This window comes from Macaca nemestrina, chromosome 14 (genome assembly GCF_043159975.1).
Source record: "Macaca nemestrina isolate mMacNem1 chromosome 14, mMacNem.hap1, whole genome shotgun sequence".
Classification (NCBI taxonomy): domain Eukaryota; kingdom Metazoa; phylum Chordata; class Mammalia; order Primates; family Cercopithecidae; genus Macaca; species Macaca nemestrina.
Genome location: NC_092138.1, coordinates 8,032,743 through 8,051,947, shown reverse-complemented (window position 1 = coordinate 8,051,947; position 19,205 = coordinate 8,032,743). Strand labels below are relative to the sequence as shown.

The 19,205-nt window shown below is 40.7% G+C and overlaps 1 protein-coding gene and 1 long non-coding RNA gene across 8 annotated transcripts in view; one reads left to right on the top strand and one right to left on the bottom strand.

The window, feature by feature from the left end:
- The window catches only part of LOC139358083 (endogenous retrovirus group FC1 Env polyprotein-like), a 179,687-nt gene that overhangs the window by 49,141 nt on the left and 111,341 nt on the right, over positions 1 to 19,205 (bottom strand). The window lies entirely within an intron of this gene.
- Positions 1 to 19,205, top strand: part of LOC139358084 (uncharacterized) — a 74,225-nt gene that overhangs the window by 42,321 nt on the left and 12,699 nt on the right. The window contains exons 2-3 of one of the 2 annotated variants that reach the window (XR_011612336.1): positions 4,853 to 4,892; positions 10,220 to 14,424. This is a non-coding gene — a long non-coding RNA (uncharacterized lncRNA). Of the gene's footprint in view, positions 1 to 4,496; positions 4,893 to 10,219; positions 14,425 to 19,205 lie in introns of those variants that run through there. The other variant, XR_011612337.1, reaches the window with a different exon arrangement.

Sequence of the window (19,205 nt, the reverse complement as noted above, 5' to 3'; positions counted from 1 at the left end):
GTCCTGTTAGATCTAAGGGTGGTCATAGCTCTCATGCTGCTGTGATGATTGCCTTTATGAATCAACTTGATTGGGCCACAGGATGCCTAGATAGTTGCTTAAACATGATTTCTGGCTGTGTCTGTGAGGGTGTACCTGGAAGAGATTTGTGTTTTAATTGGTGGAAAGAGTAAAGCAGATGGCCCTCCCCAATCTGCATAGGTATCACCAATCCGTTGAGGGTGTGAATAGAACAAAAAGGCAGAGGATGGTTGAATTCACTCTGCCTGACTGCTTGAACTGGAATATTGATCTTGTCCTGCACTCAGCTGGTTCTCAGGCCTTCAGACCTGGACTGGGATCCATACCATCTGCTCTGAGGCTCTCAGGCCTTCAAACTACACCATCAGCTTTCCTGGGTCTCCAGCTTGCAGATGGTAGATCATGGAACTTCTCAGCCATCGTAGTCAAGTAAGCCAATATATTAAACTTATATAGATAAATGTACATATTTATATACAATACAGCTGCACTATCTGTGAGGCAACCCTGCAATCTTCTTGCATACATCAAAGGCTCTCTTTAGGAATAAATCCTCCTTAACTAATTCTAATTTGGCACCTGACTAATATGCTTCGGCATGTTCTCTTTTATCAATAGGTATAAACAATTAGAAACAGAAATAGAGCCGGGCATGGTGGCTCACACCTGTAATCCCAGCACTTTGGGAGGCTGAGGCGGATGGATCACGAGGTCAGGGGTTCGAGATCAGCCTGACCAACATGGTGAAACCCTATCTCTACTAAAAATGCAAACATTAGCCAAGTGTAGTGGCGCACCTGTAATCCTAGCTATTCGGGAGGCTGAGGCAGCAGAAACACTTGAATCCAGGAGGCAGAGGTTGCAGTGAGCCGAGATTGCTCCACTGCACTCCAGCCTGGGCAACAGAGTGAGACTCTGTCTTTAAAAAAACCAAAAACAATATAAAAAAACAAAAACAAACAAAAAAACAGAAATAAGTCACAAGAAATAGAAATGAATTATGAAAATAGAAATTAGAAATGAATGACAAGAAATGAAAAAAATCGAAAGGAAGAAGAAAATAATTCAATGAAATGTAAAGAGAACAAAAAATATACAAAGCCTTGGGATAGCCCCTCTTTTCTTTTCTCAGAGTAAAAACTCTGTCCTCCTCAAAACCACGATTATGATTAGCCTGCAGGTACAGTCCCTGGCAGAAGCCATTTGTACCGGCAGCAGTGGCCCTGCTTGGCTGGGTCAGAGGACACTGAATGAATGGCAGGCCTTTGTCAAACTCTTAATTTCCACACACTCAGTGTTTCTATTTAACTATTTATCTGTTTGTAACTCATTATCCACATCATACAAAAATACATTCTCATCCTCAAATATTCCAGCAATTTCAGAGTATGTAAATAAACATTAAAAGATTCAGATGGCCTCCCATTCTCATATTTTCTTCTTTTTCACCATACTTTCCAAAGATGATTTTGGCAAATAGATCTGTCTTTTGTTTATTTTGTAGTGCTCTTATACAAATAGTTAATAAATATATACACTCCATTTATTTTTGAGATGGAATCTCCCTCTGTTGCCCAGGCTGGAGTGTCGTGGTGTCATCTGGGCTCACCACAAACTGCCTCCTGGGTTCAAGCAATTCTCCTGCCTCGGCCTCTCAATAGCTGGGATTACAAGCGTGTGCCACCACCTCGCCCAACTAATTTTTGTATTTTTAGTAGAGATGGGGTTTCACCACGTTGGCCAGCCTGGTCTCGAACTCCTGACCTCAGGTGATCTGCCCACCTTGACCTCCCAAACTGCTGGGATTACAGGCATGAACCACTGTCCCTGGCCTAAATATATACATGTTAAATTAAAAATTGGAATATGGTATGCATACATTTTTAGAAAACTAGCTTTTCATTGCACAGAGCTTGCTTCTCATCAGTGAGTGTGTTCAGAATACATCAGTGTGTGTATTCTCTGCCACTTTTGGGAGATCACATAATATTCCATTAAAAAGATGCTCTTCAATGTAGTTGTCACTAATGGACATTTTTATTGATTTTTCATTTTTTTCTCAATGCCCCTCTGAATATTTTTGTACATAATATTTATGTAACAGTTTTATTGATATATAATTCATATAACATATAAATTGCCCACTTAAGTTGTTAATTCAATAGTTTTTAGGATATCTACAGGTTTGCAACCATTACCATGATCAATTTTCAAATGTTTTCATCATTCTGAAGAGAAACTTAGTAACCTATTAGCAGTTACTCCTCATTTTCCTCAACCCTTCTCCTTGGTGCTAAGTGGCCATTAATAGATTTGCCTATTCTGGATATTTTTTATATATTGAATCATACCATATATAGCTTGTGTTTATTATTTTTTTGGCTTGCATCCTTTTACTTAGCATTATGTTTTCAAGGTTCATCCACATTGTAGCATGTATCAGTATGTCATTTCTTTTTATTGTTGAATAATATTTAATTATATAAATATGCCACCTTTTACCAATTCATTCATTTGATGGAAATTTGGGTTGCTTCTAATTTTTGACTAATAAGAGTAATGTTGCTATGAACATTCATGCACAAGTGTTTGTGAGGGCATATATCTTCAAATTTTTTTGTATTTGGGTGTAAACCTAAGAGTAGAATTTCTAGGTCATTTGGTAACGCTATGTTTAACTGTTTGAGGAAATGCCAAACTGTGTTCCAAAGTGACTGCACAGTTTTATATTCCCATCACCAATGTATGAGAATTCCAACTTCTTCACATCCTCTCAACACTTTCAATTTTCTGGGTTTTTTTGTGTTTTTTTTTTTTTTTTTTTAATAGCCTAGTAGGAGTGAGGTGGTATAGAACTGTGTTTCTGATTTGCTTTTGTCTGATGACTAATGATGTTGAGCATCTTTTGATGGGTTTATTGGCCCATTGTATATTTTCTTTAAAGAAATATCTATTTAAATTATTTGCCCCATTTTAATTGGGTTATATGTCCTTATATTATTAAGTTGTAAGAGATTTTTATAGTTTCCAAGTAAGTCTACAAGATTATCTACATCTTAAGTCCATAAAACAGGTCTTGACAAATTTGCAAAGATTAAAATCATACTGAGTATCTTTTCTGACCACAAGGGACTATAATTAGACATCAATAGTAAAAGGAAAACTGAAAAAAGCACAAATATGTGGAAAGTAACACACTCTTAAATAATGGGTTGAGGAAGAGGTCACAAGGAAAATTAGAAAATATCTCGAACCAAATGAACACGTTTGTTTAACATACGAATTCTGCTTCAGTGTTACATTGAAGGGAAATGTTTACCCTTTCAGATTTTTTTTCCAGAAAATAGGTAGGCATTCAAAATTCAAACACAAAATATAAATGTTGTCTGTGAGATTACATAAAGATGTGTTTGCTTAAGTTTCATATGCAAAAATAAAGAGGGTTAAAAGATTATGTACTCTTTTATAATGTTCTAATAATATAATGTTCAGAATAACATAATCTTAACATTGGAAGGAATTTGGGGTCATATTATTAAACTTCTAAGCCAATTTTAGAATATTTCTCCATAAATTCTGATAATTATGCAACTGATTACATTGCTTCATGAGAAACTAAATCGTTTTTGAATGTTTAATATTTAAAAGATTATTTTTTTATTTGGAAATTTGTTATTTGCCTGTCTGATTCTATTTATTTGTGTTAATTCTGTCTCTGTAATTGCATAGGGAAGGTTTAAACCTGTTCAGTTATGGGAACATTTCAAATGTTTGAAGGCAGACTCTGCACGTCTCTGCCCCAACCACCGCTTCTTTTTGAGTACACCCAGGTCCCTTATTCATATAATGTCCACATATTTTTGTCTTAGTGGCAAAACACTCCTTCTGTAACTGTCCAGTTTGCCAACATTGTCTTAGCCTTTCCTTCTTTCATTTTTAAAATCGACTAACAGAGGCTTCCATTTACTATCAACGTTTAATATTCTGTGCCTCCAAAATGCAGTGAGTTAGAATCGTGTGTTGTTTTTCTAGCACAAAAGGAAAACATCTCCAAGTGACAGTATTTGCATTAACTTGCTTGGAAGTGCTCTCTTTCACTCTGAGGTTTACAAAATCTGAGATGTTGGAAGGAGATTAGAGCTCATCAAATCCAGTTTCTCATTTCATCCACAAGGAAGCCCCTGCCCCGGAAGACTCGTGGGCAGTCTCAGTGCACACAGCTGGGTCGCTGCAGATGACTGCAGGCCGGTTTTCCCCAGTATTTTGAGCCACGCACAGTACAGACAAATCCAGCGTCTTTGCAAACACAAATGTGATGTACCAGTTTTATTTCTTCAATTGATTGATGCAGTAACAGTGTGCTAAAAGCTAGACTCAAGCCACATGATTGATCCCCTTATAATGCTCAGTGATTTCCTCGTGGATTTCTTCCAAGAAATTTGGCGCACAGCATGATACTGCATTAATCCTCTAGAGCATCTGTGACTATAAATCATCAGAGGTTATGGCGCTCAGTTTATATCCAAAAGCCCATTATAAAGAGACAGAAAATGTGCAATAAATTACTGACATAATTAAACTGTTAAAAAATATCTATTGACATAGGATGGACATAATGAAAAAAACATGGAAAAATTAAGAAAATTAAGTATTTTGTTTCATAGTGGGATAACTGATTTTTTATTTCCTTGAATGTTTTTGTATTGCTATATATGAACTATAAGCAAATTAGATAGAAAAAAATGAAAGCTAAATTGAATATCCTATTTACTAGAAATTTCCCAGAGGCCACATTAATTTTACATCCAATTGCCACTTATGTCTTCCCCAGTGTTCCTTCCGTACCCAAACTCCTGCTGTTCGCCACTGAGGTAAGCACTCTCCTAAAATTTATGTTTATCATTCTGATGCTTTCGCAAAATACTATTTTAGCATTTCTAAAAACCTTTTTAAAGGTTCTTATGACAATTAATTTGCTTAACTTTATCAAAATGACATCCTGCTATATTTAGCCTTGGGAAATGTGCTCCATTTTATTACCATATATTGCTAAGACTGACCCATACGGTTCTGTGTGGCTGGCTGCCGTGTTGACTACTGCATAGTATTTCATGTGTGACTGTGCCACAGTTAATTTATCCATTCTTCCACTAACAGGCGTTTTGGTTGTTTCCAAGGTATTTCCAACAAAAACAGTGCTGTTTTGAACTAATACATCATTCCTAATGCACACTTGCAACATTCTTGGGAATGTTCCTCGGAAGAGAATTTCCTAGTCATAATAAGATATGCAAATATTCCACTTTACCATATAATGCTACATTATTTACTAAAGTAGTTACATTAATTTACATTTCTATCTATGCACAATATATAAGATTATTGATTCATATCATCTCCAAATCTTGGTATTGATGGTTTTCTCAAGTAATGGCAATTTAATAGATGTAAAATATTATTTCGTCGTAGCTTCATTTGCACTGCTTGTTAGAGGTTAACTTTAAATATATCTTTCATATATTTATTGGCCATGTATGTCTTTCTCCTTATGAAATGCCATTTTTGTCTTTGGGAGCCATTTTGTCTTTACACTTTCTTTCTTTATTTCTAGGGTTTTTAAAATCATGTTATTTTATTGCTTAATTTGCTGCATGACAAATTACTACAAACTCAGCAGCTTAGAACATCACAAATGTCTCATCTGAGTTTCTGTGGGTCAGAATCCTGCAGGGCACGGTTGGGTTCCCTGTTCAGGTTCTCACAGGCTGAAATCAAAGCGTCAACAGAGTTTGGAAGGAGTTATTCGCAGTTCCAATTTTTAAATTAAAATGTAAATATTTTAGCTCAAGTATTTTTACAGGTACAGTACTACGATGTGCCTTCCCTCAGAATATATTTTATTGACAAATATCTTACAAGATAAACTTATCAAACTGTCTCTATACAATTTTGGGAGGATTTTGCCAAATTTAGATGCTGTAAAATTGTCAAACCATTTTCTTTGAGTGTTTTTTGTAGATGTTCTTGTGTTTTAAGATTTTTCACTCATTTGGAATAAAATACAAAACTAAATTTGAAAGACTCATTTATAAAAATTAATTATCATTGTTGATTACTTGGATTACTTCATAAAATTGTTACTTCAAAGGTTCAATGATTTAAAATGAGATTTGTGTTGAGTGAAGAAGACAAATAAATCACATTCCATTATGCTATTTTTAACTTAATTGTCAGCTTCTTCACACATTTTGTTGTTCAGCTTCTGAGCTGTGGATATATAAAATATTTGTAAATTTTGTGAACTACATTTTTATTCCAATTGGCAGAACATTGCAATTTATTTGGAACAAATTATGAATTTTATGTCTACAGTCACTGTCTAGTATATTTCTGCTGAAAAATTTAACTCAACAAATTGTTTTATTCATGAACGTTGGCACCAACAAAATTTTATTATTATCACAGATACAAATACTTGCATATTCATGGTTGAACTTTTTAACTAAAATCCTGATAACATTCACATAATATCAGATGTTTCACCTTTAACAAAATAAACTTCCAAAGGCCTACTTTGATTCCATAGATTAAATGATAAAACCAGTATTGGAATGAAATATGTGATCTATTTGAGGAATCCAATTCACTGATAGAAATCTGGCATTATTCAATTGTTGACCATGTTCTTCTGCTAACAGAAGACAAAACATAGTTGGACATGATGGCTCACACCTGTTATCCCAGGACTTTGGGAGGCCGAGGTGGGTGGATCACCTGAGGTCAGGAGTTCAAGACCAGCCTGGCGAACATGGTGAAACCCTGTTTCTTCTAAAAATGCAAAAAATTAGCCAGGCGTCATGGCACACACCTGTTATCCCCGCTACTTGGGAGGCTGAGGCAGGAGGATCACTTTAACTCGGGAGGCAGAGGTTGCAGTGAGCTGATAACGTGCCATTGCACTCCAGCTTGAGCAACAAGAGCGAAACTCCATCTCAGAAAAGAAAAAAAAAAAAAGACAAAACATTTACAGCTATAGCTTCACTTTTTATAGAGGCTATGAAAATTTGAACATGAAAGTGAAAACAGCTATTTGATCTAAATGAAAAGTCTTCCCTCATAGCATGCTGTATTAACACATTTCTGAAGATGTATTCAATTTTCACTTTCAGGTATGGTCTTATAGTAACTCTTAACCTTTAAATTATTTGTGTCTTCTGATTCTCATGTTGTCACTTCTCATGTCCATGTGTTCACCATGAACCCCATGGCAGGAGGTCTGTGCCACTGAATGTTATGTGCAAGGTAATTAACTATCCATCATCAATCTTCTTGAGGAATAGAATTTCTATATGTATTTTTTAATTGAACGTAAAAGTTTGGAGTTGTTAGCTCATTGCTGCAAAACAAAGTACTTAATTGCAAAAGGAGATGGTGTTGCCAAACAATATAATAAATAATTATAGGTTTACCCTACATAAGATGAGAAGAATGCCATAAAAAAGCATGTTCGGGCTATTTACACTCTAGAAAAGAATTGGTTTGCTTCCATTTCCCATGCATATTTCACATACACCTGACCCTTAATTTCCCATGTTTAATGACTGTCCTCACTAGGAAGCAGCCTGGTGTACCAACTAGCTGGTACACCAAATGTGTGGCAAAAGTGGCAGGGCCAAGCATGTCCCCACCATCAGGAGAAGTTATCTGTCCCTGTTTGTGTCTCGGCACACACAGTTAATCAGCTAACCCTGCATGCATGCTGTTCCTCTAGGGGAGGTGTTAGCCATTTCCTCTCTGGGAAAGACTGTAAAAAGGCAGTTTATCACAGGTCGTCTCTCAGACTTAAACACACATTATAATGAGATTTCTGTTTAATTGCACGCACTGTGAAATGAGACCATGAAACAAGCCGGAAATACAAAAGAGAGGTTTACCAAATTCATCCTGGATAAGCAGAATTCAACCATTAATAGTATTTCAATAACAAATAATCCACAAGGTAAGTTAATTGGAATGTGACACCAGACGGCAGGGAAACTGGGACTATCCTGGGCAAGTCAGAACACACAATTACTCTTTTGAAAGTTGATTGTTGATTTTCTATTACAGCTTTTTATTTTCACAATTTTACCTCCTTCTTTTTGCTTTGAGTTTACTTTGCTTTTCATTACTAATTAGTTTAGTCATTTTGCCCATCAATTTTTAGCTTTACTACTCCTTACTATAAATACTTAAGGCTGTAAATGTCACCTAAAGCACTGCTTATACTGTCTCCCACAAGTTGTCATTAACCCAGCGAGTGTTGATAAACTCGGTTTGGTAGTCGTTTGGACAATGCCTCTCCCCACAAGTATCCATGGCCTGATAATGCCTGGAGTGAACAATCACATTAGTGATGATTTCTCAGCTTGGAGGGAATAGTAATACAGGGGTAGGCAATGAATTAACTGGAATCCAGACAGAGGGAATGGGACATTTAATGTTCCCATTAAATATAAAAGTTTATTAAAAATTGCTCACATTGAAAAACACTGACATGTTATACCCACCCCCTGCAAACACACACAAGACATACACAATCCAGACACAATCATGTTACTAGTGTCAGCTCAAAATTATTAAGCAAATACTGACATGTAGATAAGTTCCAGAAAATAGCAGAGGCTAGAAAACATTTATAAAGCTCTTAGTTGTCATGGTAACAGATCAACTCTGGTATCTGAAATTGTAGAAATCAGAAATTAAACATTTGTGTGACATTGCTATTCTATAGTTTTCCAAGGGATAAGAGAGAAACTTTCCCAATTAGGTTGTTCCAGGGTCTTCTTGAGTTTGGCAGATGGCTGTTGCAAAGACATTAATCGAGGTTGTAGGACAAGGGATCAGAGGGTATCTCCATTCCCAAACGAAGCGAGCAAGTCTAAAGGCAGAGACTGACTTCGGCTTAGGCAGCCTGCAGAGCTGGTGCTGAGTGAGCCGTAGCACAAGGAAGCTGAAGGCAATGCTGTTGTGTGATTCCTCTCTCATGTGTTGCTCACAAGCTGCAGATGCATCCCATGGGTGCGGCTGCCTGCTGTGCCCCTCCCTTTGCTCTCCGGGACTGTGGTTTTGCTAATGGAACAGTCAGGATGCTTTTTCTTCCTTTTTTCCTGTCTGGATCTTTGTCAGCATCTTCATCTTCTGAGCAATGAGGCTGCTGCTAGGTGGCTCCAGAGACACCACCTCCTCTGGGCATAAAGAAGAAAGTTTGAAGTTCTAGCAACTTTTTATAGAGTATTCGTTTAGTGTGCTTTTGTATGAAAATACCATTGTATTTTCAACGGTATTTTGGACATACAGGATAAATTTGGTAAACCTCTTTCCGGATTGCAGATGTATGAGAAAAAGAAATTCAGTTGTCTTTTTAGCTCATTAAGTTTGGAGGCAGTTATACAACATTGATAATTAGCACAACCCTCAGGTGGCACTTGGAAACCTCTGGGTACCTGGGACACCATGTGCAGGGAGCCAGCCCAGTTGTCAGTCTCTCTAGGGACATTGCTCCTCCATCGTTACTCTGCAGCTCCTGGATAGGCAGAAAGTGGAGGCATTGGGTGAAGGCACCCACTGAGAAACACCAAGCCTCCCCAGGCCATGCAGGCAGAAACAGGGCCTTGATCCTGAAGCTCCCGATTTCTTCAAGCCTTCCTTGATGTTTCTGTTACTTCTTGGATTCAGGGTTCTGCCCCAGAGAGTGGTGTCAGGGACACAAGTATCTGCTGTGTGCTCCATGTCAAATATCATCCACTTTCCTCTTCCTCATTCACATCAAATCCTGCATTCCCCTACCCAGTGCACATCCAGCACATATCGCTCCAATGTGAAAGTTTTGTTTCGGGTATGCGAAGGCAGAGTTTGGACATACAGAATTCTTTTTTACTTCCAATCCTGCTTGATTTTTAATTCACTGTCCTGCTAGACACTCAAAATTCTCCACCTCTCAAGCTTGGGGAATGGCTCTGTTATTCTCTGTGGTATCTGCTTTTCCCAAATGAAGCCCATGGTTCAATTGGTGGGAACCCGCCTCAGGAAAATAATATTCACAGGACATGAAAACACAGCTGACACATTTCAGAAAGCGTACTTCCTGCTACACCAATATCTACTTTCTTTTGAGAGTTGGGGACTAATGTTTTATTATTTTAACTCATTGAAACAGAGGAACTGCGAGGCTCACCAAACCAAAAAGATCACCTAACACAGCTCCCTGGAACAGCGGAGACAAGAATCCTGGTGCTCAGAGTGACACGTCTCCCAGTGGTCTGCACGGACGCTGCTGAAGCCACATTGTCACAACCCTCAGGTATAGCTCACAGACACCATGGTATCGTGTGGACTCCGACCCTCAGAGTGGAGCAGACACCTTTGGCGCTGTCCTTGTTCTGGGGAGAACTGGCTGTCATGGGATCTCTGTAACTTCCTTTCCTGCCTGAGGCAGAACTGGAGATGACAGGCCCTCCCTCTTCACATGCTCTCCAGTGCCTCCCGGATTGTTGCACCATGACCTCTGAACTCCTGTCATTAACAAACGCCCCCATGCTCCCAACCCCTCCCAGGCTTCACCTCCTGGCCTTCACGGGTTCCAACTCTCCTCTGAGGACCCACCTCCCTGCAGCCTTCTCAGGCAGAAGCTGGCCTGACCTCTCTTCCCATCTCGTTCCAGGAGTGGACACGAGGTTGAGTGTAATTTTTTTCCAATTTCTTCCCCACCCTCAAACAATGCTGCTTCAGGTTTGGGCCACCCTTGTCTTCACTTCCTCCCTGCTTTTCTCCTGGACACTCCCTGGGCACCCTGTCACCTGGCATGAATATTGGTGGGCAGCAAGCACAGAACCCTTCGCTTCTTGGTCCCCTGGCTGCCAACCACAGGGATCTCCTCTTGGCTGCAGGCTCCCACAGCCAAGCCTGGTGCTGCCCTGTGGGCGGCCTGTGAAGCCAAGGAAGCCGTGTGGCTGGGTGGAGGGAGCACGTGTGAAATGTGAGGGGGAGAGGGGGCAGGGCTGCAGGGGATATGCCATTGCGGAATTTCCAGCAAGTCCATGACAGGATTGGGTATACATTGTAAGCAGTAACCCTGGCTTCTCTGTGGGAACTGAATTATAGAGAGAGAAATGACAGAAGACAGACCACCTTGGAGTATTTATTTTTTATTTTTTATTTTTTTGAGACAGAGTCTCGCTCTGTTGCCCAGGTTGGAGAGCAGTGGCGCGATCTCAGCTCACTGCAACCTCCGCCTTCTATGTTCAAGCAATTCGCTGCCTCAGCCTCCCCAGTAGGAGAAGCTGGGATTACAGGCACCCGCCACCACTCCTGGCTAATTTTGTATTTTTAGTAGAGACGGGTTTCACCGTCTTGGCCAGGCTGGTCTTGAACTCCTGACCTCATGATCCACCCACCTCAGCCTCCCAAAGTGCTGAAATTACAGGCGTGAGCCACCGCGCCTGGCCAGCTTGGAATTTTTGAAGAGCAGTCCCTGCAAGAGATGAGGGAGGCTCAGGAAAGACAGATCAGATTGCAGGAGCCCAGAGGTCAATGTTGATTTCTCCTTGACTACACCCTTCACAGCTACTCCATTTGCAAGCACTGTGGATTCCATTTCCTTATTTTTAGCTTTATTCAGGTATAACTGACAAATTTTAAAAATGTGTATGTTTTGGCATACAACATAATGCTTTGATGTACACATGCATTGTGAAATGATGAAATCTGCCAATCAACAAAGCCATCCGCAATGCTCTATTCCTTGTCTCCTGCTGTAGCTCTGCCTGCAGGTCCTCAGGTCCAATGGTGATGCCTAGGGGGCATCAGTATTTCTCTGTGCCAAGGGGACTGGAGAATTGAGGCAGCTTTCTGCTTCCCAGCTCTGACCTGTGCATGTTGGCGTTTGGCTGCCTCTCACATCCCCTCTCTGTGGTGACCTCCGCATTACCCCAAACAGCTGCAGACAAAGCAGTAGCCCTGGCTCAGCTCCATGTGGCTGATTTGCTGGAGGGAGAAGCCATTAGGAGCCACTTAGGACAATGTTGAAGTGACAGCTTGGGGTGGGATATACAGACATTTTTCCATTTAGCCTCTTCTCCTGCGGTTACAAGGGACTGTTCTGAATCGCACACAGCAGGGTCTGTACAGTCACCAATAAATGGAGCTGCAGGCAGCACATTGCAGAGCACTGGAGTTAGAATACATCCTAGAAAAGAGCTTTGCTTCCCAGAATCAGGGCTTCTTCAGCACCCGGGATCCACAAACACAGCCTGGAGGCTGCGTGTCACCAGGACACATAGCTGGGAGATGCTGACAAGACCACTGACGTTTTTGCCTTGAGGACATTTGTTCAACCCCAGGCTATAGGCGCAGCTGAGGAAACTGCCAGGTAAAACCTCCATGGTGAAAATGATCTTTCATCACCCCTGTTACTAACAGCCTCAGTGAAAGATGCTGTACCCTAAACCCCTCATTAAAAAAACAAAAACCTCACACTTGGACTCCCAAATGGTTGCTGCAGGCTTTGACCATCTACAGAATTTTAAAAAATATACATCAGGACTTGAAAAAGTCAAGCTGGTGGCTAATAAAAAATAAAACGTAGCAGTGTTCTGACAGGAGGCTGACAGTGTGTACTATGAGTGGGCTGCCTGACTCTCCACTTACGAGTCACACTCAGAACAAAACGATTAGTACAGATACAGAGCTATAAAATGAAGTGCAGGCAGAGAACAGGCCTTGGAATTCAGTCTGTAAAGCACGTCTCTCTGCAGAGCCCTTATTCCCACACAGTGTTTACTAGAAACAAAAGCATGCTCAGGTAAAAGAAATGTTTTTTTTGAAACAAACAGAAAATGACTAGTAATGGATGGAAATAGGTGGAAAACATTTTTTCTTTGATCCTGTTCCCTCTGAGTTACATAAAAATAATTTAAACCCCAACAGGTATATCTAGATTATTTCCCCTTTGTAAATCCTAGAAATCTTTATTTTCTTTATATGAAGGCCGTACATCTTTTTTCATAAGTGATGGTCTGAAAATAGAAACCAGATAAGTATTGTGTGTAGCCTTGAAATGAATCTGATATTGAAGACAGACCAATGGTCAATCTTAGACAGGTCTTGAGAAGCCAATCCCTGTCCAACAGAGTTCACAGCTCTGTTCTATTCCTGGCTTAATCATTTCCAATTGGTGGAAGTTTGGACAAGTTGTGTAATCATTCCAACCCTCAGTTTCCTCCCCCGTAAAGTGAATGAGCACATAGCTCCTACTTCATGGAATGGTCTGAGGTTAACATTAGGTCACACGTGAGCTGTGCAAAACACATCTCTAAGCACATCCTGCGCAGGCTTTTTGGTGTATCATCTTGGCTTAGCTAAAATACAGTCCCAGAACCGCCTTCCTATTATGTTTCTGGTTAAGGCAGGCTCCAAAGAATATTCCCTTGGGAGAACTGGAGGAAGCAGCCCATTGTGCAGCCTGCAGGCATCTTCTCCCAGGCATTCAATCAAACATGAACCTAAGTGCTGCTGTGAAGGGACTCCGCAAGTGCCATTACAATCTCTCATGGCTTGACCAAAGGTTAATCCAAAGTGAGATCGTCCGAGTGGCCTGACAGAATCAGTTGGAGTCTTTAAAAGAGAGTTTAAGCTCCTTGATCCAGCAACTCTGAAAAGCAGCTGCATTTGAAATTACTCTTCCATCCTTCCATATTCTCCTTGCTGACCACTGCCTGTGAACACCATGCGTAGCACGTGCCTGTCAGGGTGCAGATTGCTGACGGCACTCCCTCTCTGCCTGTCCTGGGACCACAGCTGCATCGTTTCATTTCTGGTCATCAGTCCGTTGATGTAATAAGTTCCTTAATGTTGTACCATACTTATGTACATAAATACATATACCCTGCTGGTTCCTCTTCTCTGGAGGAACCCTGACTGCTAGGCATAGCAAGAAACATCCACTGTGTATGAGGTATATATTTTTTTGAGCTATAGCTACAGCTCTCTTTTCCCTTTCACTGTTTTTGTGGGTTTTTTTGTTTTTGTTTTTGTTTTTTGAGAAGGAGTTTTGCTCTCGTTGCCCAGGCTGGAGTGCAATGGCGCAATCTCAGCTCACTGCAACTTCTGCTCCCGGGTTCAAGTGACCCTCCTGCCTGAGCTTTCCAAGTAGCTGGGATTACAGGCATGTGCCACCATGCCTGGCTAATTTTGTATTTTTAGTAGAGACGGGGTTTCTCCATTGTTGGTCAGGCTGGTCTTAAACTCCCATCCTCAGGTGATCCGCCTGCCTTGGCCTCCCAGAGTGCTGGTATTACAGGCATGAACCACCAAGCCTGGCCCCCTTTTACTCTTGTAATCTTTATATCTAGAAGTCCTGGTGCAAATGTAGACCTCCTATGGGAAGGTGAAGTAATGGTTAGCTCTTTGAAATGGACTATCTTGACATGCAATTTCCAGGGGATCCATAGCACTATGTATAAGCCATACATTCTCATGATTTCATACAGATTTAAATAAAAATCCAGGTCTGCCCTCAATTGTGTGACTTTGGCAATTCTTAATTTCTGTTTGTTGGAGCTGACGAGGCTGACCTAACAGGTGGTTATGAGCACTAAAGGAAGTAATGTATATAAAACACCAACACAATGTGCAGTGCAGAGAAAGCTCTTTGAACAGTAGCCGTGTTGTTGGTGCTGCAGCTGTTGATTCCCTCAATACCTTGGTGGGGGCAGAATCTAGCCTTCAGCTAGTCAATGTTTAATGCTTTATTTTGATTTCCGTGGATTGAGGAAAGTGGTGAAAATACTATCTTCAGCATCTTTTCAGCTCCATTACATGTCTCCAAAGGGCTGGGTCACATTTGCTTATGAAAAAGGAATAGAACCATAAGCATTAACAGAACCTCAGAGCCAAAGTACTCATAGAATTAAGTCATAAACAGCCCATAATGGGGAGCCTGCAACAGTTCATAGCAGCAGAACAGATCATGGCAAAGCTCTTGTATCCACTGTAATGGGAGAAGTGGCTGATTTCAGCAGGTCAGAGTCAGCTGTGCACACACGGCTTGGTGACAGTGGCTTCACCATCTACAGTGGGCAGCCTCTGAGTGTAATGTAACCTCATCTGCAAGGCCTAAGCTGTGCTTGAGCAGAAGAGAATGAGTGAGAACTTGTGTCATAAGTAACAGATTTAGCATTCAAATTCCCCCTATAAAATAGCTATTTTCTATTTTCACCCAAATGGAGAACATAGCCCATTTGGGGTAGTAATGTATTATTTTCTGCCATATAGTTCTAGAATCTACTGTTACAATGTATGATACCCTGTTTATTTCCTGTTAAACTTTGTCCAGCACTGGAAAGAATGAATTGGGTAATTTCTTTCTGAATTATCAGCATTATACAAAGCCATATCTGTACTTTTGAATAAATTGTTCTACCTCATTATAAGACTGAAGAGAAGAAAGACTGGTAGTTTAAAAAATTAAAATAAAATCTTTCCTGGAAATGTTAAAATCATTTACATTGAAAAGCTGCCTGGCATACCAAAACTTCACGGATGAGTTGAGGAGGTTTACTCAAAATGTTTCATAAAATTTCATTTATAGTTTAGAAGTCAAAGCATGAAATGAAATGGTAAATAGTTTAGCTAATGTCTATGGTACTTAGTTAACAGGTGTTAAGCGATTTTCCAATGTCACATTACATTAGTAAATTTATGTTTGCATCTAACTTGTCTTATTCACAAATTAAAAAGCTGACTGTTTAAACAAAATCCAAGAGCCTGCCCCTCCCATACTATGACATTTTCTTTTCCCTTCTTCCTTAAACTTAGGTGATTTTGATGATGGAGCTAAACAAAGAGTTTGACATTTAGTTAACATCTTAAAACTGACTGATAGAAGAATATCATTTCTAGGCCGGGTGTGGTGGCTTATGCTTGTAATCCCAGCACTTGGGGAGGCTGAGGCAGGCGGATCACGAGGTCAGGAGATCGAGACCATCCTGGCTAACACGGTGAAAACCCATCTCTACTAAAAATACAAATAATTAGCCGGGCATGGTGGCAGGCACCTGTAGTCCCAGCTACTTGGGAGGCTGAAGCAGGAGAATCGCTTGAACCCAGGAGGCGGAGGTGAGCTGAGATCACGCTACTGCACTCCAGCCTGGGCGACAGAGTGTGACTCCACCTCAAAAAAAAAATCATTTCTACTAGAAATTGTTTCGCCCACCCCCAGCACCCCTCCTCCTGCAGGCGTTCTATGTGCTAAATGTGACGTTCTTCAGCTGAAACACATGCAGTGCCAGGACTGTCTGGTCAGGTGGGTCAAATAAGTCTACAAGGAGAAAGAGGTTCCTCTCACCCCCACTGCCGCCCTGTTTCCAGAAATAATCTTGAGTGTTTCATCTGCTATTTGCTTCTCTTACTTTACCATTTCCTATCTTTTTGTTGTAGGTATTATCAGCTGACTTCCTTACATTAAAGATGAAGAGTTTGCTCTCTGATACTGTTCACCCCAGTGCATCCCTAAACCCTCACTCTCCCTTTGCCCACAACCTTCTCATTTCTATGGCGTAAGAAGGGGAATTGTATGGAATGAGTGGGCCTCCATCCGGGGAAAGTAGGAGGAAATTACTTTATACTCCTCACTGCTCCTTCAACCCACGCTGCAATTTGCTCCTATTTACTCCTCCTCGGAATCTAGAGTAACTGCAAAATATTTCACATCATTTTTAGATAACAAAAAGAATTCTGGTTACTCTATGTCACCCAATAAAATTCATGATGAAAATGTTTAGTTCAGTGTAGTCGTCAGAACTTCAACACAGTTAAGGCCATGCGTCCTCTTCCAGGACAGCCAGACTGCGGTGGGAAAGGAAAACAGGGCCTGACTCCTCATTTCCTCTCTTCTTTGTCCTTTTTCTGCTCCCCTCCCTCCAACCAGAAAAAAACACAGCTCCCTAGCGGAGTAAAACATTATTAATCATTTGGAGAAGGTTAATTGATGGATAAGGGTCTTGCTGTACTGCCATTGCTAGGACAGGGCAGCTGATTTCCAAGCTTCGCAGGCGTCTCTGTCAGTCCCTCTGGTGACTTCTTCATGGCTCTTCCCATTGAAAATAACTGACTCACTCATAGGTGGGAATTGAACAATGAGATCACTTGGACACAGGAAGGGGATCATCACACACCGGGTCCTATTGTGGAGGGAGGGGGGAGGGATAGCATTAGGAGATATACCTAATGTAAATGACGAGTTAATGGGTGCAGCACACCAACATGGCACATGTATACATATGTAACGAACCTGCACGTTGTGCACATGTACATGTGCACATGTGTTATTCAGATTCTTACAGAGTTATCTATGTGAGCCTTTCTTTTCTTTGGAAGATTTTATGATCTAGTCATTATCACTAATAGTCTGAAGTTATACATGGGGCACTTTGTAAGGAATAATTTTATACTTTTTGTTCTGCTTTTTCAGTGGTCCTTTTATTTATTATTTATTCTTTCTATTTATTTTTTGAGACACAGTCTTACTCTCGCCCAGGCAGCAGTGCAGTGGCGTGATTTCAGCTCACTGCAGCTTTGACCTCCTAGGCTCAAGCATTCGTCCCACCTCAGCACCCACCCCCCCCGTAGCTGGGACTCCAGGTACGTGCCACCACACCTGGCTAATGTTTGTATTTTTTGTACAGACGAGGTTTTGCCATGCTGCCCAGGCTGGTCTCAAACTCCTGAGCTCAAGCAATCCTCCCACCTCGGCCTCCCAAAGTGCTGGGATTACAATTATGAGCCACCATACCCAGCCTCAGGGATCCTTTTAAATCTGGAAACTCATATGCTTTTATTGTGGAGAATTTTCTTTAATGTTTGCTTTTCTATTTTTCCTTTTTCGTTGTTTTTAACATTGTGAAATATTGTTTAGTTGAACCCCTTAGAAATATTATCTAATATTATTACTTTTCTCATATTTTCCATGTCTGTTTCTTTTAGCCCTGACTTCTGGTAGATTTCCTTAACTTTAGCTTGCAATTATTCAATTAGATTTTATTTTAACTTATGGGTTTTTAAAAAAATACGTATTTTTTGAATGTTTCTATAGCTACATGTTCTCGGTTCATACATTCAATCTGTTCTTATGACTTTGAGAATATTAGTTACAGTTTTAAAAAGTCATTTTATTCTGTTTCATGCAGTTTGTTTCCTCTGGGTTTCTCCACTCTGGTCCTTTCGGCTGGTCTTTCTTGCTCAAATGCCTGCTGATCTCTGGTTATCTCCCTGGTTAAGTGCAAGGCACGGGAAGTGTCGCTTTCCTTGCTGGGCATTTCCAGCCCCATGGTTGCAGTCAACTTTCTTTTTTTTTTTTTTGAGATGAAGTCTCGCTGTGTCGCCCAGGCTGGAGTGCAGTGGCAGGATCTCGGCTCACAGCAATGTCTGCCTCCCGGGTTCAAGCAATTCTCCTGCCTCAGCCTCCCGAGTAGCTGGGACTGCAGGCTTGTGTCACCATGCCCAGCTAATTTTTGTATTTTTAGTAGAGATGGGGTTTCACCATGTTGGGCAGGACAGTCTCGATCTGTTAACCTCGTGATCCGCCCGCCTCGACCTCCCAAAGTACTGGGCTTACAGGCGTGAGCCACCACACCCGTCCCTGGAGTTAGCTTTCTTTAGGGCTTCTCTCTGCAAGTCCTGTCTGGCAGGTAGGATAGTAAACATTTTGCCCTCTGATTTCTAATTTCCGAACACCTTCCTGGGGTAGTCTCCTCTCCTGTTCTTTGTCTTTGTGGGCATTACACAATCCCCTCCTTACTTGATCAAAGCATGCTTAGGTTCAGAAGCCCAGTCTGCCATGTTTAATCACAGGTCTTATCAATTCATTCTTCTGTCTCCAAGGTGATTGCGTTGTTACTTTTGTGAAATTTGGATGCTTTGTGTTTTAATCCAAAAGGACAAATCCAAAAGAGATTCATGTCACAATTAGAATAGTAAAAATGTTTTATTATCATAAATAATAAAGCTTTGTGACTCTTCTGCTATGCCCATTTTATATTTAAATGACTGAAAATAAGATTTGAGGCATTACTGTCTTCACAGCCAACATGGTAGACTTGCAAACCAATTTTATCAGCAGACTGCCAATCACATCATTCAATCATAAT